At 42.1% G+C, this 22,932-nt stretch overlaps 1 protein-coding gene across 5 annotated transcripts in view; it reads right to left on the bottom strand.

Annotated features, from left to right (window-relative positions):
- LOC110535590 (dnaJ homolog subfamily B member 6) overlaps positions 1–19,859 on the bottom strand; it is a 65,964-nt gene extending 46,105 nt beyond the window's left edge. For 2 of the 5 annotated variants that reach the window (XM_021620674.2, XM_021620670.2), the window contains exon 1: positions 19,593–19,859. The gene's annotated coding sequence lies outside the window, so the exon portion shown is untranslated. Of the gene's footprint in view, positions 1–4,066; positions 4,418–19,592 lie in introns of those variants that run through there. The other 3 variants (XM_021620678.2, XM_021620676.2, XM_021620671.2) reach the window with 2 other exon arrangements.
- Positions 19,860–22,932: the final 3,073 nt, after the last annotated feature.

The following is a 22,932-nucleotide window of genomic DNA, read 5'->3' on the forward strand; positions in this document are numbered from 1 at the left end:
GCGAGAGCGAATACAATACCGCAGTAAAATGGCCAGTCATCAAAATGGCACACGCCCTATTGAGCAAGATCACCACAAAATGTCAATAGCTCAAGGTGCTTACCTACTGGTAGCCATGAGGCTGTTCAGCAGAGACAATGTACTAACAGACAGAGGTATCTTAAATCATGGTGTTAGGGTTTCTATGCATCCCTTAGACAGCAAGACCCTTAGACAGCAGATCCCAAGGCAGTTAACCCACTGTTGCCCGGGCGCCGAAGACGTGCATGTCGATTAAGGCAGCCCCGCGCACCTCTGATTCAGCGCAGCGCTATGCTCTAGTGTGCCTCCCAAAATGACACCCTAGAGAGAGAACAAGAGCGAGACACAGATGTTTCCAGATTAATCTACGCTGGGAGAAGCTCTATGCTGTACAATGGCCAGCAAATGATCTTAAAACAAACTTGACATGTCTCCACTAACTGCTCCCGAGTGGCACAGCGGTCTGAAGCACTGCATCTCAGTGCTAGAGGTGTCACTACAGACCCTGGTTCGATCCTGGGCTGTATCACAACCGGCCGTGATTGGGAGTCCCATAGGGAGGCGCACAATTGGCCCAGCGTTGTCCGGGATAGGGATTGGTCGGGGTAGGCCGTCATTGTAATTAAGAAAATATATATATATATATATATATATTATTATATATATGACTACAAAACACCATAGCTGTGTTCAAATATGCATACTGACATACTGTACACTACATACTATTAGTTCATTTTAGTATACTGTAAACTGACAGTATCGTTTCACTTGAGCATACTAGCGCTTCGCCCGTCTACCGTCTAAGTTGATGCGGTTGCTATGCAACCTCTTGCTAGCTTGTTAGCATAACAAATGACTAGACATTTTACAATTTCGGGTGTGTTCGTAAATTCAATCTGGAGTGCCAGAGTGTGCTCTGGGCATTCGTAAATCCAGAGCGTTGTCAGATTGTCTCGTCGTAAATTCAGAGCGTTTCTGTAACGATCGTCGTCCTCCTCGTCTGAGGAGTAGTAGGAAATATCAGACCAACCGATGTTTATTTGCCTGAACACTGAAATACAAAATAACAACGTGAATAAACTAAACGAACGAAACAGTCCTGGGTGGAACAAACACTGACACTGAAAAATTATCACCCACAAAACACAGGTGGGAAAAGGCTACCTATGTATGATTCTCAATCAGAGACAACGAACGACACCTGACTCTGATTGAGAACCATACCAGGCCAAACACATAAATGCAACATAAAAAAACGAACATAGACTACCCACCCCAACTCACGCCCTGACCAAACTAAAACAAAGACATAACAAAGGAACTAAGGTCAGAACGTGACAGTTTCGCTCTCAGAGTGTTCAGAGTGCACACACTGGACGCTATGGCCGAGGAGTAGGGTTGATCCGAGCTTTTCAACTGCAGTCAAGCACCCAAGCTAACTGGCTAACATTGGCTAGCTACTTCCAGAAACAAATGAGAGAACACCTCACTCTGACCATTTTACACGCCCTACCAGAACTGGTTTGGCTGTTTTCATGTTATCCAGAGAGTTGGTGACCGGCTGTGCTGCTGGCAACAATTGAATTAGGCTTTTTTTTTTGCCAACGTTTACTGACCCTGACCATATTCAACTGGTGTTGAGCGTTCGTAAATTCATTAGTTATTCTGCGTGAGAGTGCTCTGAAATCGTAGTATTTAGCCACAATTAACAATGTCCATTAAAACGCACCACGACTATACCACTATGAGAATAATCAAGAATGAGAATAATCAAGTCAATAAATATTGGGTAGTTAGTTAATATACTGCCTGGCAAGTTCAATGTATTAGTAGCCAACTAACATTAAGCAACTAGCCAACATACCGGTAACGTTACATACTAGAGGTCGACCGATTACTCGGAATGGACGATTAATTAGGGCAGATTTCAAGTTTTCATAACAATCGGAAATCTATATTTTTGGACACCGATTTGGCCCTATTTTTTTTTTACACCTTTATTTAATCTTTCTTTAACTAGGCAAGTCAGTTAAGAACACATTTTTATTTTCAATGACGGCCTAGGAACAGTGGGTTAACTGCCTCGTTCAGGGGCAGACCGACAGATTTTCCACTTGTCAGCTCGGGGGATTCAATCTTGCAACCTTACAGTTTGCTAGTCCAACGCTCTGACCACCTGCCTCTCATTGCACTCCACGAGGAACCTGCCTGTTACACGAATGCAGTAAGAAGTCAAGGTAAGTTGCTAGCTAGCATTAAACTTATCTTATAAAAAACTATCAATCAATCATAATCACTAGTTAACTACACATGGTTGATGATATTACTAGTTTATCTAGCGTGTCCTGCGTTGCATATAATCGATGCGGTGCGTATCGTTGCTCCAATGTGTACCTAACCATGAAAATAAATGCCTTTCTTAAAATCAATACACAGAAGTATATATTTTTAAACCTGCATATTTAGCTAAAAGAAATCCAGGTTAGCTGGCAATATTAACCAGGTGATATTGTGTCACTTCTCTTGCGTTCATTGCACGCAGAGTGTATATGCAACAGTTTGGGCCGCCTTGTAAGCATTCATTCAAACAGCACTTTCGTGCGTTTTGCCGGCAGTTCTTCATTGTGCATTTATGACTTCAAGCCTATCAACTCCTGAGATTGGGCTTGTGTAACCGATGTGAAATGGCTAGCTAGTTAGCGGGGTGCGCGCTATTAGCGTTTCAACCGTCACTCGCTCTGAGACTTGGAGTGGTTGTTCCCCTTGCTCTGCATGGTTAACGCTGCTTCGAGGGTGGCTGTTGTCGTTGTGTTTCTGGTTCGAGCCCAGGGAGGAGCGAGGAGAGGGACGGAAGCTATACTGTTAAACTGGCAATACTAAAGTGCCTATAAGAACATCCAATAGTCAAAGGTTAATGAAATACAAATGGTATAGAGAGAAATAGTCCTATAATTCCTATAACTACAACTTAAAACTTCTTACCTGGGAATATTGAAGACTCATGTTAAAAGGAACCACCAGCTTTCATATGTTCTCATGTTCTGAGCAAGGAACTTAAACGTTAGCTTTCTTACATGGCACATATTGCACTTTTACTTTCTTCTCCAACACTTAGTTTTTGCATTATTTAAACCAAATTGAACATGTGTCATTATTTATTTGAGGCTAAATTGATTTTATTGATGTATTATATTCAGTTAAAATAAGTGTTCATTCAGTTTTGTTGTAATTGTCATTATTACAAATAAAACAAAATCGGCAGATTAATCGGTATCGGCTTTTTTTGGTCCTCCAATAAATCGGTATCGGTAGCGGCGGTGAAAAATCATAATCAGTCGACCTCTATTACATACTGCTTTAATGCTATGCGGTTTGTAAGGATAGCGTAGGTAAAAACATTGTCAGCCAACATAACGTGTAACTTATTTGAAAAGTCATTACATTGCTCAACATGTCATAATTAGTTAAAACAATGAATTTTTATCTGCTTTCGTTGAACTTCAGATGCATATTTTCCGTCATTTTCTTCAAATAAGAAAGCGTTGTGAAACCATGCCCATTTTCTGAAGAATTGCATTATGGGCTCAAAAAGTACAGCGATAGTGTCCACTGCTTATATACTTTGTATTTTGGTGAATTTAGTACGACATCTGGGAATTTCTGGCATACTAACTATGTCCAAAATTCACGTCACAAAAAGTATGGTTAGTGCGGATAGTATGAGTTTTCAAACACAGCTCATGATTCCACTGCACTAACGATGGGTCAAATCAGCCCTCGTCCTCAACTAAACCTGAAACCATTGTGCAGCCCATGTTGTCCAAAGATAGACGGACAAAAAGCGACCAACGAAAGTCCTATACATGTTCAAAGATAATTTAGCCATGTCAACTATATTTATTACTAAACGTCAATCACACATGGGCCCAAGCCCAGATTTAAAACAAACTGATAAATGAATTATATTTGTCAAATAATGCCTTCTTAACTACATAAACAAACTGATAAACAATGAAATCAACTTTGTAGAGCGATCAGTTACCAGTTCCTCTAGTAGTCCAGTTGTATCCTGTTTGTTTGCTATTAATAGCCTCTGTGCCCTTTTCTGTTCTGGAGTGAGAGTGAGTGAGAGAGAAACATGGCAACAGACAGATGACGGTTCCTCTCTCAGATGAAGGCTCACACACCACAGGGGTTTCGAATGGGAATTAGTTGTGGACAGCGAAAAGGTCAAGAATGTTCCAAGAATTAAAAAGCAGACCGTTTGAGCAAGCGTTGATAAACACTGATAGAAAGATAATGAATCTCTCTTGTCCTTCTGTCCCGCTCCCTTCCAATAGAACTAGATCATGAATTAGACAGTCGTGCTCAAGGCACACATTCACAGCTGAGAGCAGAGCCCTTGTTCATGAAGTGTTTTATCATGGGAATGCGGATATAGGATCAGTGTTGCCTTTTAGGTCATGATCAAATCAGATTGCATGGACAGGGACGACCTGATCGTAGATTAGCACTCCTACTCTGAGACACTTTAAGAAAACGGGACCCGGACACTGATCCATCCATGATTGTATGGCTCTTTCATTTTCTCCACAATCATCTCAATGTCTTGAACCAAGGCACCCTCATCCCCCATCATTCCCCTCAGGCAGATTTGTAATGCTAGCCAAAGGATCAGACTACTCTCTGTGCTTGCGTGTGTGTCCGAGCAATGAATGTGGGTCCATCAATCCATCACTCCTATTTCACAGGGGTGCACCTACACCTGGTATCTTTTGATCTGCGGAAGGGGAGGCACAAGCGCTCACGCAAGATTTGGTTCTTGGTTGCCGAGTTTAGGTCAGATCCTACATTACATCCATCTACTATCAATTAACAAATATATTTGATCCATATATGCAGAACGGCAGCACAACACTGTTGCAGTAAAATCCCAATACAACAAGTGAGCGTAACAACCTGTTAATGACCTTTATGTTATGAATGCCTATAGGTTATGAATGCCTTATATGTTATGAATGCCTATGTTATGAATGCCCAGACAGATGGGTCTGGAGAAATGTAACCACTCAAATTCATAGATAGAGCTATCGATGCAAGGACTGACCATACATGATATCAGTGTAAAAAAAATCTTATATTCTGTACAGTTTATACAGTGTGTAAACAGGGTGAGCAGAATGAATCCAAACAGAGCAGAGCTAGGTGGGAACTAACAAAGAATTTCCATCCTGGTTCCACCACTCGCACTAGTCTAACATCTAAACCTCTCCCCCCAGAATCATAAAACACGGGACGAGATGTTAAAAACTGTCCATTGTGCCAATAGATGGAATGCACTCGCATGAGATTTGCCGTGATGTTGACAGAGTGGCATGGGAGGTTTATTTCTTAGACTGGGTTAAGATGTCAGAACCTAAATGGAGCGCTCTTGCAAGATTTGATTCTGAGTTTCCGAGATTAAAACCATTTCTCAGTTATTTTTTAGTACTGCTGTGCCAAATTACACTTCAAGGTAGAAGCTTATGAAGACAATATTTGATGAAAGCAACTAAAAATATCTTTCATGTGGATTCAGCGAGTACACAAGGGTGCCAAGATAGTCAATCTTCCCAGAAGGTTTGATTTGATTTAACAATTAAAATGTGGTAAAATGAGAACTAATTGTTTGAGTTTGGAAGTTTGGAGTTGGAGTTTGGATGGACACCATGGGGCCGTGTTTCCACACGCTCATAAAATCTATTTGACTGGATCAACTACAGATTACTATCTAAAGCCCATACTAGTATCAATATCCCCATACAGTGGGGCAAAAAAGTATTTAGTCAGCCACCAATTGTGCAAGTTCTTCAGACAAAATGTGGGGGAAAAATCCAGAACATTTTTAATGAATTTATTTGCAAATTATGGTGGAAAATAAGTATTTGGTCAATAACAAAAGTTTCTCAATACTTTGTTATATACCCTTTGTTGGCAATGACAGAGGTCAAACATTTCTGTAAGTCTTCACAAGGTTTTCACACACTGTTGCTGGTATTTTGGCCCATTCCTCCATGCAGATCTCCTCTAGAGCAGTGATGTTTTGGGCCTGTTGCTGGGCAACACGGACTTTCAACTCCCTCCAAAGATTTTCTATGGGGTTGAGATCTGGAGACTGGCTAGGCCACTCCAGGACCTTGAAATGCTTCTTACGAAGCCTCTCCTTCGTTGCCCGGGCGGTGTGTTTGGGATCATTGTCATGCTGAAAGACCCAGCCATGTTTCATCTTCAATGCCCTTGCTGATGGAAGGGGGTTTTCACTCAAAATCTCACGATATATGGCCCCATTCATTCTTTCCTTTACACGGATCAGTCGTCCTGGTCCCTTTGCAGAAAAACAGCCCCAAAGCATGATGTTTCCACCCCCATGCTTCACAGTAGGTATGGTGTTCTTTGGATGCAACTCAGAATTCTTTGTCCTCCAAACACGATGAGTTTTTACCAAAAAGTTTCAGGTTTCATCTGAACATATGACATTCTCCCAATCTTCTTCTGGATCATTCAAATGCTCTCTAGCAAACTTCAGACGGGCCTGGACATGTACTGGCTTAAGCAGGGGGACACGTCTGGCACTGCAGGATTTGAGTCCCTGGCGGCGTAGTGTTTAACTGATGGTAGGCTTTGTTACTTTGGTCCCAGCTCTCTGCAGGTCATTCACTAGGTCCCCCCGTGTGGTTCTGGGATTTTTGCTCACCGTTCTTGTGATCATTTTGACCCCACGGGGTGGGATCTTGCGTGGCGCCCCAGATCGAGGGAGATTATTAGTGGTCTTGTATGTCTTCCATTTCCTAATAATTGCTCCCACAGTTGATTTCTTCAAACCAAGCTGCTTACCTATTGCAGATTCAGTCTTCCCAGCCTGGTGCAGGTCTACAATTTTGTTTCTGGTGTCCTCTGACAGCTCTTTGGTCTTGGCCATAGTGGAGTTTGGAGTGTGACTGTTTGAGGTTGTGGACAGGTGTCTTTTATACTGATAACAAGTTCAAACAGGTGCCATTAATACAGGTAACGAGTGGAGGACAGAGGAGCCTCTTAAAGAAGAAGTTACAGGTCTGTGAGAGCCAGAAATCTTGCTTGTTTGTAGGTGACCAAATACTTGTTTTCCACCATAATTTGCAAATAAATTCATTCAAAATCCTACAATGTGATTTTTTGGATTTGTTTTCTCATTTTGTCTGTCATAGTTGAAGTGTACCTATGATGAAAATTACAGGCCTCTCTCATCTTTTTAAGTGGGAGAACTTGCACAATTGGTGGCTGACTAAATACTTTTTTGCCCCACTGTACATACCCTATTTGTACAACTACGGTTGCAAAGGGTCGGAAACTTTCCAGGAAATTTCCAGAAATTTTCCATGGGAAGTTTAGCCTGGGAATTTGGCATATATTTTTTTGCTTATAACACTGAACCTTTTTTGTGGGATACACATAAGGCAATTCTGGGTCTTGTGGCATATTTTGGTTAAATTATCCCTAATTGAATGGAATTGCAACCCTCTGCATGCACAACACATTCTTCCATCACATGAACAGCTGATTCTCAAGATATTGCACACTAATGAGATGCTATTGAGCCCACACCACTACTAGACTAAGATGTTTTATTCAACAAGCAGGATGCACAGGATATACTGAGAACACCCAACAAGGCAGACATCACCATTATCGGCAAGAGAAAGAGACGCAGGTACAGAGGACACAGAGCACGGTGCCTCGTAAGGATCCGGAAAAGGCGAGTGGGAAAGCTGCCGTTAGTCAATATTACTCGCCAATGTACAATCATTGGACAAACTAAACGAGGTACGATCACGAATATCCTACCAACGGGACATGACAAACTGTAACATCTTATGTTTCACTAAATCGTGGCTGAATGATGACATGGATATTCAGCTAGCAGGATATACGCTGCACCGCCTAGATAGAACAGCACACTCTGCCAAGACGAGGGGGGGAGGTCTGTGTATATTTGTAAACAACAGCGGATGCACAAAAACTAAGGAAGTCTCTAGATTATGCTCGCCTGAAGTAGAGTATCTTATGATAAACTGTAGACCACACTTTTGGCCAAGAGAGTTCTCATCTATACTTTTCGTGGCTGGTTATTTACCCCCACAGACGAAAGCTGTCGCTAAAACCGCACTCAGTCAGCTGAGTCCGATCAACATGTGAAATGCGCAACCAGAGGGAAATAAATTCTAGATCACCTGTACTCCACACACAGAGACGTGTGCAAAGCTCTCCCTCGCCCTCCATTTGGTAAATCTGACCACAATTCTATCCTCCTGATTCCTGGTTACAAGCAAAAATTAAAGCAGGGAGCACCAGTAACTTGGTCTATAAAAAAAGTGGTCAGATGAAGCAGATGCCAAACTACAGGACTGTTTTGCTATCACAGACTGGAACATGTTCCGGGATTCTTCCGATTACAATGAGGAGTACACCACATAGGTCACTGGCTTTATCAATAAGTGCATCGAGGACGTCGTCCCCACAGTGATACTCCAACCAGAAGCCATGGATTACAGGCAACATTCGCACTGAGCTAAAGGGTAGAGCTGCTGCTTTCAAGGTGCGGGACTCTAACCCGGAAGCTTATAAGAAATCCTGCTATGCCCTCTGACGAACCATCAAACAGGCAAAGCACCGATACAGGGATAAGACTGAATCGTAAGACACCGGCTCCGACGCTCGTCTTATGTGGTAGTGCTTGCAAACTAATACAGACTACAAAGGGAAGCACAGCCGCGAGCTGCCCAATGACACGAGCCTACCAGATGAGCTAAATAACTTCTATGCTTGCTTCGAGGCAAGCAACACTGAGGCATGCATGAGAGCATCAGCTGTTACGGGCGACTGTGTTTCACGCTCTATGTAGCCGACGTGAGTAAGACCTTAAAACAGGTCAACATTCACAAGGCCACGGGGCCAGACGGATTACCAAGACGTGTGCTCTGGGCATGTGCTGACCAACTGGCAGGTGTCTTCACTGACATTTTCAACATGTCCCTGATTGAGTCTGTAATACCAACATGTTTCAAGCAGACCACTATAGTCTGTGTGCCCAAGAACACTAAGGCAACCTGCCTAAATGACTAGAAGGTATTTGCACTGGTGACAGACAATGCTGCGAACATGAAGGTGGCTTGGTCTAAAGTGGGAGGAGTCCTACCCTCACATCACACCCATTGGCTGTGCTGCTCATGCATTGAATCTGCTCCTCAGGGACATCAAGGCATTGAAAACAATTGATACACTCTACAAGAGAGCCAAGGAAATGGTTAGGCATGTGATGGGTCATCAAGTTATGGCAACAATCTACCTCACTAAGCAAAGTGAGAAGAATAAGAGCACCACATTGAAGCACCCCAGCAACACCCGTTGGGGTGGTGTTGTCATCATGTTTGACAGTCTCCTGGAGGGGAGGGAGTCTTTCCAAGAAATGGCCATATCACAGTCTGCCGATATGTACAGCCCCATCAAGAGGATCCTCCTGTATGATGTATTTTGGAAGAGAGTGGTAAGCAGCCCGAAACTCCTGAAACCTATAGCAGTAGCCATTGCACAGATTGAGGGAGACAATGTCATCCTGTCTGATGTTCAGACTCAGCTTGCAGATGTAAGAGAAGAAATCTATACTGCTCTGCCCACTTTACTGTTGCTCCAAGCAGAGGAAACTGCAGTTCTGAAATACATAAAAAAGCATGAAGCCTTCTGCCTGAAGCCCATACACGCCGCAATGTAACGTAAACTCACTCACTTTTGTACATCGTCTTGGTCCGTACAATTGACCTTATTTTAGTGCCCAAAAAACGTAATACTTCCAGATCAACTGTAATGTCAATACCATTGTAAAGCACAATTTCTCCCCTTTCCAACAAATTCCATTACGAGACCTTCATGATGCCCATCTCTGCATTATTCAAGAAGGCAATGAACTCCATTGGGTCTTTTAAAAATCGCGGGTGGGGAATCGAAACTAATGCGTGGTAGTGAGGACAGATGTGTGGGAAAACTACATTTTTTCACTCGATCTCTCCAACTTATCACCTTATCGCCTCTAAAATGTAAATAAAACACTATAAAGAGTTTATATAATGTGTCATTACATACCTATTTGAAGGTTTGTGTCGAATTTGAATCGGGTTTTGAGGGCGGTGCTAAAGTGATCTTAGAAGTAAATAGCGGCTTTGAGAGTCATGATCGCATGCTGTGATGACGCAAAAAAAACAACTAGGTAACCCCCTTACCCCGTCACTGTCCATTTCTTGTTTTTAAACGATGAGAGAAGTGCTACACCTTGTGGATAGAGATTGTAAGAGAGAAATAGTTGCTTTATGCGCGCTGTACGTTACTGCATGGCACGTCATGATGTAACGGAGGGTCCGTTTTTTCAACTTTTCTCCAATACTATAGAGCCATTACCATGTCGATCAACGCTTGAATAGAAACGTAGTTCCCACCCCAGATGTTGAAGTCAACACAATCGCTACAGTCCCATTAGTTTCCTTTGCAGCCTCGTTTGCGCAGTTGCGCACATTTGTATGGAATGGGGTGAGTTTACGTTACATGTTGGACCCCAAGTATGCTGGCAAGAGCATCCTGTCTGGTGCAGAGATGAACAAGGCCTATGGTGTCATCGATCTATTTCCAAAGCCCTTCTTACATCAGCTGATGTCACAAAGTGCTGTACAGAAACCCAGCCTAAAACCCCAAACAGCAAGCAATGCAGGTGTAGAAGCACAGGGGCTAGTAAAAACTCCCTAGAAAGGCCAGAACCTAGGAAGAAACCTAGAGAGGAACCAGGCTATGAGGGGTGGCCAGTCCACTTCTGGCTGTGCCGGGTAGAGATTATAACAGAACATGGCCAAGATGTTCAAATGTTCATACATAAATGAATAATAAATCACAGTGGTCGTAGAGGGTGCAACAGGTCAGCACCTCAGGAGTAAATGTCAGTTGGCTTTTCATATCCGATCATTCAAGGTGGTCATCACTACCGTGTCTCACAACCTTAGTACACTTCCAAGCAAGTGCTTTGGGATGGAGATGCAATATGGCAATCATGCCAACATATCTCATCAGCCACCTGGTGGAAGGGACTTCCTGGGTCTGAGGCTGTTTCCCCTGTTGCCTCCATCATCATGCAAATCGCATCAACATCAGCCACCTCAGAGCGCAACTGGTTCTTGTTTGGGAACACACACACCAAAGCACGCAACAGGCTGACCAATACAAGGGTTGAAAAATTGGAGGCCGTCCGGGAACATTTTAGGCTTTTTGAGCCTGACAACAAGCCATCCTCAAAAAGGTTGAAAAGTGACAGTGAACATGAGGCCTCAGAGTCTGATGTTCAAAAGGTGGACATTGAGGAGGTCCAGGGAGAAGACACGGAAGCCTGAGAGGAAGACAAGCAAAGCTTTAATGTCTACAGTATCATTTTACAGATGTATGTTTTTGGAGAAGCGATGGATCATTGGGGATCATTCATTTTCCCTTTCTTTTGTTTTTCAGTGAAATCATCCCATGTGAAGAGTCAACTCATTTAATTAAAGTTAAATTCATAACTAAATTATTAAGTGTTTTTAATTTGGAAGGTTTAATAATTTGCAATTATGTCTACTTATGATAAGGTAAAAGGTTTATGTTTGTCTCCATATGATATGGTAAATTTATCCAATGCAAAAAACATCTACATTTAAATGGTATTAATATGCATATATTTCCATTAATTCCCCTATATTCCAGTTAATTCCCATATATTTCCACGGGAAGTTTCCACCTCTGAATATTCCCCAAAATGTGCAACCCTTTGTACTACACACTTGACAAAGCAGTGATCGAACAGAGTTTGTCTGCACAAAAAATGTTTTACACAACTGTTGCGTCACAAGAATATCAGTTGTATCATATCCATTGTGATGTAAAATGCGTTGTACATCGGTTATACAACCCGAGCGTGTACAGGGTCAGTATGAAGAAGTCAAACCTCATCAGTAATGCCTTGGTAAACGTGAGGTAGTAGAAGTAGGCTACTGGAACAGTTCCCATTGCTCGGGGCAGGTTCTAAAATATGACTCGCGTCTTTGCCAGCTAGTGAAAACAGATTTAGAGGGAACAGAGCGAAGTAAGCCTAGCCAACAGAATTAGGGAGGAGTACTATCATTAGCTCTTCCTAAAAAAGTATTTGCCTACCTCTGTGTAAAATGCAGGTGAAATAAGCCTAGCAAACTTGTTTTCGATTCACATTAGTCTGGGATGGTAAGCGTCGGGTCTAGCAGTGTGGGGGATGCAAATAACTACACATCAGACATTTTAGTTCATTCATGCATAACTTCTGTATGTAGGCTGCATGTAAGATACCTGATTTGTATAACTGGCATCTAGTGAGAATGTGGTTTCTGTGACATAGGGAACAAAACATAGTGTTTTAAATGCCCAGATTAGTGGCAGCATGCTGTAAAGTCATTGTGAGCCCACTAGAATTCAGGCATCCTCATGGACTCCTGTCCTGTGCTGGTCAGAGGTGGTGGCCCTCTCGTGTCACTGGTTCCCTTTTTAAAAAAGAGGTGTTTGGGGTTGTTGCATCCATTTCTGGACTTGATTCTTGAAGAATTTAACTTATAATTTAATTATGAGCTTAGTTCAACTGTCTTACCCCTTCAGAATGCAAAATATAAATACTTGTTTTACTCCTTTGTTATTAATCACTAAATGGTAAAAAAAAAAAAAAGTTAAAATTGTCATTTTGATCTCATGGATGGTCAGTCCTTGCATCCATAGCTCCAGAGCCTGACCGCCCATTGGGCAGGATTAGGCTGCCGCATAGGGCATCAGATTGACGAGTACGGCATTTTCCGAGCTAAACTGACGAAGACACACATCCAACAACACATCACATTATTCTTCCCAAAAACAACTTATCTCATCCAGTGGCATGATGCTGATACCGCCCCCTGATAAGCAGTGCCCACCTTGCCAAAGTCAGGGGCGCTAAATATTTAGCTCTCCAGGGTACTGTTGGAGAGACAACGCTGCGGCGCTACACCAACATTATGTCCAAAAAGTATGTTAGAAAGACTGGCATTTTCTGTAGCCTACCGAATGGAGATCAAATTTATGACAATGTCATGAGACTGGAACTTTTTACATCATGCACGTTTCTCGGATCAAATAGCGTAAAGGTTACTAAAAGCTTCACTCCGTTGTGTGTGGGTGGAGTGGGATTTTTGTAGCAGTGGACACCTTTTGGTAACATGATATCCTTGTCGGTCCAACTCACAAAAAAAACTCCTAGCTTGGTGAGCAAAAAAAATAATTAAATAAAAATAAAACACCTGCTAGAGAAGACCGATTTTGGGCCCAGTTATCCCTTTGCCTCTTCCTCTCTGGTAGTAGCTAGCTGGTAGCCTGGCTAGCTGGCTTTAGCCTGGATAAAAAGCCTTTTTAGCTTACCACATCTCCATGTGAAATAATCAGATTTATAATTTTAAAAAATATGCACTGGCAAATATTCTTATACTTGCCGGTGTAACCTAAAACATTACTCCAGTTTGATGTGCTACTTGTGTATTAATTTCCATATCAGCTAAAAATAGAACGTCATGTTTTGGTCACAGAGAAGAAAAAAAAGCACATTGGCGAGAGAAGGTTCTCCCATTTCACAATAGCCTGGAACCACTAGTTATTACTTCTAAACAAAATACCTTTTGGGGTGGATTCTTGTTGTTTGGTTTACTGTTTGAACAGTCGCTGAGATTATATTTGGTTATCAATGCAAAATAGGCTACTTTGATGAATAGCCTATAGATCGGAATCAAGGAACCAAGCGACAACACTGCCCCAACGTCTGTGGAAGGAACGGTATGCCGAATGCCGGCGCGTATATGTATTCCCATGGAATAAATGTTGTGGATCTTAATGTTTTTCCTCATAATCCTGGACTATCGGACCACCATTTTATTACGTTTGCAATTGCTACAAATAATCTGCTCAGATCCCAACCAAGGACCATCAAAAGTCGTGCTATAAATTCACAGACAACACAAAGATTCCTTGATGTCCTTCCAGATTCCCTCTGTCTACCCAAGGACGCCAGAGGACAAAAATCAGTTAACCACTTAACTGAGGAACTCAATTTAACCTTGCGCAATACCCTAGATGCAGTTGCACCCCTAAAAACTAAAAACATTTCTCATAAGAAACTAGCTCCCTGGTACACAGAAAATACCCGAGCTCTGAAGCAAGCTTCCAGAAAATTGAACGGAAATGGCGCCACACCAAACTGGAAGTCTTCCGACTAGCTTGGAAAGACAGTACCGAAGAGCCCTTACTGCTGCTCGATCATCCTATTTTTCTAACTTAATTGAGGAAAATAAGAACAATCCGAAATTCCTTTTTGATACTGTCGCAAAGCTAACTAAAAAGCAGCATTCCCCAAGAGAGGATGACTTTCACTTTAGCAGTGATAAATTCATGAACTTCTTTGAGGAAAAGATTATGATTATTAGAAAGCAAATTACGGGCTCCTCTTTAAATCTGCGTATTCCTTCAAAGCTCGGTTGTCCTGAGTCTGCACAACTCTGCCAGGACCTAGGATCAAGAGAGACGCTCAAGTGTTTTATTACTATGTCTCTTGACACAATGATGAAAATAATCATGGCCTCTAAACCTTCAAGCTGCATACTGGACCCTATTCCAACTAAACTACTGAAAGAGCTGCTTCCTGTGCTTGGCCCTCCTATGTTGAACATAATAAACGGCTCTCTATCCACCAGATGTGTACCAAACTCACTAAAAGTGGCAGTAATAAAGCCTCTCTTGAAAAAGCCAAACCTTGACCTAGAAAATATATAAAACTATCGGCCTATATCGAATCTTCCATTCCTCTCAACATTTTTTGAAAAGGCTGTTGCGCAGCAACTCACTGCCTTCCTGAAGACAAACGATGTATACGAAATGCTTCAGTCTGGTTTTAGACCCCATCATAGCACTGAGACGGCACTTGTGAAGGTGGTAAATTACATTTTAATGGCATCGGACCGAGGCTCTGCATCTGTCCTCGTGCTCCTAGACCTTAGTGCTGCTTTTGATACCATCGATCACCACATTCTTTTGGAGAGATTGGAAACCCAAATTGGTCTACACGGACAAGTTCTGGCCTGGTTTAGATCTTATCTGTCGGAAAGATATCAGTTTGTCTCTGTGAATGGTTTGTCCTCTGACAAATCAACTGTAAATTTCGGTGTTCCTCAAGGTTCCGTTTTAGGACCACTATTGTTTTCACTATATATTTTACCTCTTGGGGATGTTATTCGAAAACATAATGTTAACTTTCACTGCTATGCGGATGACACACAGCTGTACATTTCAATGAAACATGGTGAAGCCCCAAAATTGCCCTTGCTAGAAGCATGTGTTTCAGACATAGGGAAGTGGATGGCTGCAAACTTTCTACTTTTAAACTCGGACAAAACAGAGATGCTTGTTCTAGGTCCCAAGAAACAAAGAGATCTTCTGTTGAATCTGACAATTAATCTTAATGGTTGTACACTCGTCTCAAATAAAACTGTGAAGGACCTCGGCGTTACTCTGGACCCTGATCTCTCTTTTGAAGAACATATCAAGACCATTTCAAGGACAGCTTTTTTCCATCTACGTAACATTGCAAAAATCAGAAACTTTCTGTCCAAAAATGATGCAGAAAAATTTATTCATGCTTTTGTCACTTCTAGGTTAGACTACTGCAATGCTCTACTTTCCGGCTACCCGGATAAATAAACTTCAGTTAGTGCTAAATACGGCTGCTAGAATCCTGACTAGAACCAAAAAATTGTATCATATTACTCCAGTGCTAGCCTCCCTACACTGGCTTCCTGTCAAAGCAAAGGCTGATTTCAAGGTTTTACTGCTAACCTACAAAGCATTACATGGGCTTGCTCCTACCTATCTCTCTGATTTGGTCCTGCCGTACATACCTACACGTACGCTACGGTCACAAGACACAGGCCTCCTAATTGTCCCTAGAATTTCTAAGCAAACAGCTGGAGGCAGGGCTTTCCCCTATAGAGCTCAATTTTTATGGAACGGTCTGCCTACCCATGTCAGAGACGCAAACTCGGTCTCAACCTTTAAGTCTTTACTGAAGACTCATCTCTTCAGTGGGTCATATGATTGAGTGTAGTCTGGCCCAGGAGTGGGAAGGTGAACGGAAAGGCTCTGGAGCAACGAACCGCCCTTGCTGTCTCTGCCTGGCCGGTTCCCCTCTTTCCACTGGGATTCTCTGCCTCTAACCCTATTACAGGGGCTGAGTCACTGGCTTACTGGGGCTCTCTCATGCCGTCCCTGGAAGGGGTGCATCACCTGAGTGGGTTGATTTACTGATGTGGTCATCCTGTCTGGGTTGGCGCCCCCCCCTTGGGTTGTGCCATGGCGGAGATCTTTGTGGGCTATACTCAGCCTTGTCTCAGGATGGTAAGTTGGTGGTTGAAGACATCCCTCTAGTGGTGTGGGGGCTGTGCTTTGGCAAAGTGGGTGGGGTTATATCCTTCCTGTTTGGCCCTGTCCGGGGGTGTCCTCGGATGGGGCCACAGTGTCTCCTGACCCCTCCTGTCTCAGCCTCCAGTATTTATGCTGCAGTAGTTTATGTGTCGGGGGCTAGGGTCAGTTTGTTATATCTGGAGTACCTCTCCTGTCCTAATCGGTGTCCTGTGTGAATCTAAGTGTGCGTTCTCTAATTCTCTCCTTCTCTCTCTCTCTGAGGACCTGAGCCCTAGGACCATGCCCCAGGACTACCTGACGACTCCTTGCTGTCCCCAGTCCACCTGGCCGTGCTGCTGCTCCAGTTTCAACTGTTCTGCCTTATTATTATTCGACCATGCTGGTCATTTATGAACATTTAAACATCTTGGCCATGTTCTGTTATAATCTCCACCCGGCACAGCCAGAAGAGGACTGGCCACCCCACATAGCCTGGTTCCTCTCTAGGTTTCTTCCTAGGTTTTGGCCTATCTAGGGAGTTTCCTAGCCACCGTGTTTCTACACCTGCATTGCTTGCTGTTTGGGGTTTTAGGCTGGGTTTCTGTACAGCACTTTTGAGATATCAGCTGTTGTACGAAGGGCTATATAAATACATTTGATTTGATTTGTATAACAAGGAGCCACCTCTTTGGTGAAAAAAAACGACATTGAAACACTGAGCTAGGCTCTGTATCCTCTATCACCACAGTGTGTGAATTTACCTTAACCTGGTACTCAGTCAACAACACAAAAAAGTGCTTTGATGTGAATATGACGTGACCATATCCTAAAAACAGGTGAAAGTAAAATGGACAATAAGGAATGGAAAATCAGGCTACTCACAACTGCGGTCCTTGAGTTTCACCCCGTGGGCTAAATTGTTATGATAATCAGTGATTACAAGTTTGTATGCCTCAATTTCTGACGAGCTGCATCATAGCGGGGAGAAAATGCATCTTCATTTCCCGCTGTGTAAACACATGGATTCTCATTGCTAATAGGCTCGGGATAACTCCTGAGCAAATTGGGTAGCTGACATTGAGTTTAAATTGACTAAATTATTAGTCACAGGAATCAGGACTATTAAAGCCAATGCAACTGCGTTGTCGCACATAGTTCTGAGTGTTAGTTCGAATCAGAGAGGGATTATTTGTTCAATTGTATTATTCCCCCCCCCCCTCATATTGCCAAATGTCAAATTAACTAAAATGCCTAAACAAAACAACGTGTTCATACAAGTAATGTGTTTATTATAGAAACATGCTCACATCAAAGCCATCAAGATGCATAACTTGTCCCAAACTTCATATTACTTTTGCTTTGGTCTTACAACATGCAGAAGGAAACAACGTACTAGCCACTAACTGCAACGTGAATAGGCTATATTCAGCATAACCCCAGTATTGCCCCCGTCTACCCTAATCTGCATTGGATGTGCTCATAAATACGCTGTTACTCACTCACCGCTTCAGAGATAAAGTTATAGTGCTGCGTGCATTTCATCCAACGCTCGCAGTCAAACAACCAATAATAAATACTGCATGCCTCTGGTTCTTTTCCTGTGTTTGGTGAGTGTGGATAGTGTTCACATCAGTCCAAACGAACTAAGGGGGAAATCGAACCAGGGTTCGGAAGAGAGAAAAAAACATTCCAAACCAATTTGGTATGAATAAACAGTAGGCCTACAAATGTCATTGCGGAATGACAGTGTAAAGTACACTATTCTAGTTTTGCAGCGTTCCTTTTTTTTGCCTTGCCTAGAGCGGCAGAATTGCCCAGACTGGGCCTTCATAGCTTTGTCTATGAATTTGAGAGCGGTTACAGCACCATCCCCTCGCCAAAAAAGCGTTGGGGTGCCGACTTTGTTGTTGTTTGAATACCAGATTATCCCTTTAAAGCCTTATTTTAACGTTTTAAGCTTTGCCGTGCTCTCTTTCAGGGAGTTTACTCTTAGAAGTATTGCTTATGAGAGTGTTTAGGTGAGGTATGTGACATTTTGAAAGTGTTATGTGACCAAAAGTAAAACTAAGTAGCCCAAAAGTTAACAACCAGACGACATGTTAATTACAGAGAACTCAAATATCACAGAGTAGACTGTAAATGAATGACTGTTTTATCACTTAATCAAAGTAACGTATATCACTACTGTTAGAAAGTAAAAATGCCCTCTGTGAGTTTCCCAGTCTGAGTGAAACAGACATTAAAAACCTATACATTCTGGGAAGATCTGCTATAAGCCTTGCCTCAAACTGTTAGTTTGCAGTGATGGCAAATCCTATCTAACAGAAATTGAAAATAAGAAATTCTCTAGAACAGCACCTGTGAGGATACCTTCACTAGGGGGAGCAATATAAATATCACTACTCTTCAGTTCTAGTAAGTTCCAGAAAGTTCAAGATCACTTAAAACCAACAGAGCTTGGGTTATAGTTGAGGTGGTAATTTAATAACATAATTACCCGTTACTGTGCTCTATTGATGAGGAAAGCATCACCTATACATCATTGCATATAGTAAAATACTTTATGCTTAATATTTACTAATAGCCTTTAGTGGATTCTAATGGCATTTGTTAAGTATTGACGATTACGTTTCTCATTCGTTCTGCCTGTCATTCTAGATGTGATAATAATACGTATTCACCACTACCTCCTTGAAATGTTCTATCAAATGCATGGCATTGTAGTATTGCATTCTCTTCTGCTGCCAATGGTGCACTGACAAATAAACAAATACAATACGAACTGTGAATACATTGAACTAAGTTGACACACATTGCGAATGCATGGGAATAACTCATACGACACTTATGGTAGTGACCGCCGCTCTCCAGGTTGCGACATTGAAAAGCATTACGCGTATCTCAGTAGGCTCTCGACGCTGACAGTAGCGAAATGCCAGGTGGATTTTTAACGCTGACAAAATGAACCCAAATGTATAATCACCCCACGACAGCATTCATGTCAAAAGTTAGATAAATATGATAGCAATAAAGAGAGAAAATGCTCTCACCTTCCACCCCAGCCGAGGAAATGTGCCCGTGTCTTCGTTTACTGACCTATGTGACTCCCAATCCACTGGGTTATGTTTTAGTGATCCGTCTATGGTTGTAAACTGTGCGTGTACGGAAATTATGCTTGTGCTTGGGCTACCTCATCAGCGTTTGAACTGAACAACTCCTACACGCTTTTTACGATCTCATACACACATTGCTAGTCTCGTGAACTCTGACTGTAAAACATCCGTATGCCTATATGAGCTGCAACTGACGCGCTCCGCGTACATGTGTTTGTGAATACCACTGTCACTTCCTGCATCAGACCGAAGGGGTCGGGAACAATGTTGGGAACAGTTGGGAATGGAGAATTGCCAATTTGCACGAAGGTTGATTACTCAACACTGTTTAGTGTTTCCACGTTAGAAAAGTAGCCTATGAAGGAATACGAAAGTATTGGGTTATTGTAAAGTGGCGATTATAGCAAGTATATCTTGGAGGGGAGAACTCACCAATTTTTGTGTACATGCATGCCAGCAAAGCCACAACACAACACAACATTAAACAATACATGAATTGGAATATGATGTTGACAAACGGTGCCCACAAACTGTTAGGGCCTACATAAAGCTGTCCCAACAGCAGAGTCCCAACAGCAGTCCCAACACTGTTACACCTGGCTATCAGTGAAACCTTGTCTGGCAGCGAAACAGTTCATTCGGGCTCATTTACTTACTGCATTTTTAAAAAACATAGCTGATTTGGCTGACTTGCTTAAACAAATGTGTTTTTTACTGACAATTGAGATGTACAAACTATGGCATAAGGGGACGAGCGCATAAAAGGCAATCCGTAATTTCGATTAAGATATTAATGAACAAGCTAGGATGGAGTAGTCAATACAACTATTTGTTCAGCTCTTTTGAAATGCACAGTGACAGAATTAATAACATGTGTTGTTCTTACAGTATTGTCTTTGTACACCAAGTCTGAACTGTAGGATAAAGAAAGGTGCACATAAGCAGACAATGAAAGTTCTTACAATATTCAATGATGAAATTTCTCTAAAACAGACTCCAGGCTGCATGTGCACCACCTGGTCAGAACAGTAGGCTAAGTTATGAGGGGAAAAGGGACCAAATTATTAGGGTGAGGCACATGGGCTACTAACAGCTTACTACACAACATTCACTTTTATTTTCTTAGCTACAGTATACATACCTTCCTGGCATATTACATAATTTACAGTTGAAGTCGGAAGTTTACATACACTTAGGTTGGAGTCATTAAAACTTGTTTTTCAACCACTCCACAAATTTCTTGTTAACAAACTATAGCTTTGGCAAGTCGGTTAGAACATCTACTTTGTGCATGACACAAGTAAGTTTTACAGCAATTGTTTACAGACAGATTATTTCACTTATAATTCACTGTATCACAATTCCAGTGGGTCAGAAGTTTACATACACTAAGTTGACTGTGCCTGTAAACAGCTTGGAAAATTCCAGAAAATGATGTCATGGCTTTAGAAGCTTCTGATAGGCTAATTGACATCATTTGAGTCAATTGGAGGTGTACCTGTGGATGTATTTCAAGGCCTACCTTCAAACTCAGTGCCTCTGCTTGACATCATGGGAAAATCAAAAGAAATCAGCCAAGATCTCAGAAAAAAAAATTGAGACCCCCACAAGTCTGGTTCATCCTTGGGAGCAATTTCCAAACGGCTGAAGGCACAACGTTCATCTGTACAAACAATAGTACAATAGTACGCAAGTATAAACATCATGGGACCACACAGCTGTCATACCACTCAGGAAGGAGACGCGTTCTGTCTCCTAGAGATGAACATACTTTGGTGCAAAAAGTACAAATCAATCCCAGAACAACAGCAAAGGACCTTGTGAAGATGCTGGAGGAAACAGGTACAAAAGTATCTATATCCACATTAAAACGAGTCCTACAGTATATCGACATAACCTGAAAGGCCGCTCAGCAAGGAAGAAGCCACTACTCCAAAACCGCCATAAAATAAGCCAGTCTACGGTTTGCAACTGCACATGGGGACAAAGATTGTACTTTTTGGAGAAATATCCTCTGGTCTGTTGAAATTGAAATTGAACTGTTTGGCCATAATGATCATAGTTATGTTTGGAGGAAAAAGGGGAGGCTTGCAAGCCAAAGAACACCATCCCAACCGTGAAGCACGGGGGTGGCAGCATCGTGTTGTGGGGGTGCTTTGCTGCAGGAGGGACTGGTGCACTTCACAAAATAGATGGCATCATAGGCAGGGAAAATTATGTGGATATATTGAAGCAACATCTCAAGACATCAGGCAGGAAGTTAAAGCTTGGTCGCAAATGGGTCTTCCAAATGGACAATGACTCCAAGCATACTTCCAAAGTTGTGGCAAAATGGCTTAAGGACAACAAAGTCAAGGTATTGGAGTGGCCATCACAAAACCCTGATCTCAAACCTATAGAAAATTTGTGGGCAGAACTGAGAAAGCATGGGCGAGCAAGGAGGCCTACAAACCTGACTCAGTTACACCAGCTCTGTCAGGAGGAATGGGCCAAAATTCACCCAACGTATTGTGGGAAGCTTGTGGAAGGCTACCCGAAATGGTTGAACCAAGTTAAACAATTTAAAGGCAATGCTACCAAATACTAATTCAGTGTATGTAAACTTCTGACCCACTGGGAATGTGATGAAAGAAATAAAAGCTGAAAGAAATAATTTTCTCTACTATTATTCTGACATTTCACATTCTTAAAATTAAGTTATGATCCTAACTGACCTGAAACAGGGACATTTTACTAGGATTGCATGTTAGAAATAGTGAAAAACTGAGTTTAAATGTATTTGGCTAAGGTGTATGTAAACTTCCGATTTCAACTGTATGCAGCACCATACAATACATTTTTGGACTCAACTTGTTGTGCTGTGCTTACTTGGACAGGAAAGTGGGGCAGCAGTTCTTCGTGGGAAAATTTTGTTAACAAAGCCTGGCATTTTCTTGATTTTATGGTGTTTTCAAGACAACTGGGAACTCAGAAAAAAACAAGGTTTAATCATGACGTTAGTGATCTTCAGGTTGGAGCTTTAGAAAGAGGCCAAAAGTTCCTGACTTTGAATTTCGAGTTGGATGACTGTTCAAAACATATTTTCCCAGTCTGAGCTCATTTTTTTCAGAGTTCCCAGTTGTCCTGAATTCAATGAAATTTCCAGATGTTTTGAAAGCATCATAAGTCATGCTGGATTGACAGCATGGTCAATGTTGAATGTTTATGCTTTTATGATTGGAACAGAGACCCTTAAACCCAGACTTGGACCACACATCCACTCCACTGAATAGCAGAC

This window comes from Oncorhynchus mykiss, chromosome 11 (genome assembly GCF_013265735.2).
Source record: "Oncorhynchus mykiss isolate Arlee chromosome 11, USDA_OmykA_1.1, whole genome shotgun sequence".
NCBI classification, from domain to species: domain Eukaryota; kingdom Metazoa; phylum Chordata; class Actinopteri; order Salmoniformes; family Salmonidae; genus Oncorhynchus; species Oncorhynchus mykiss.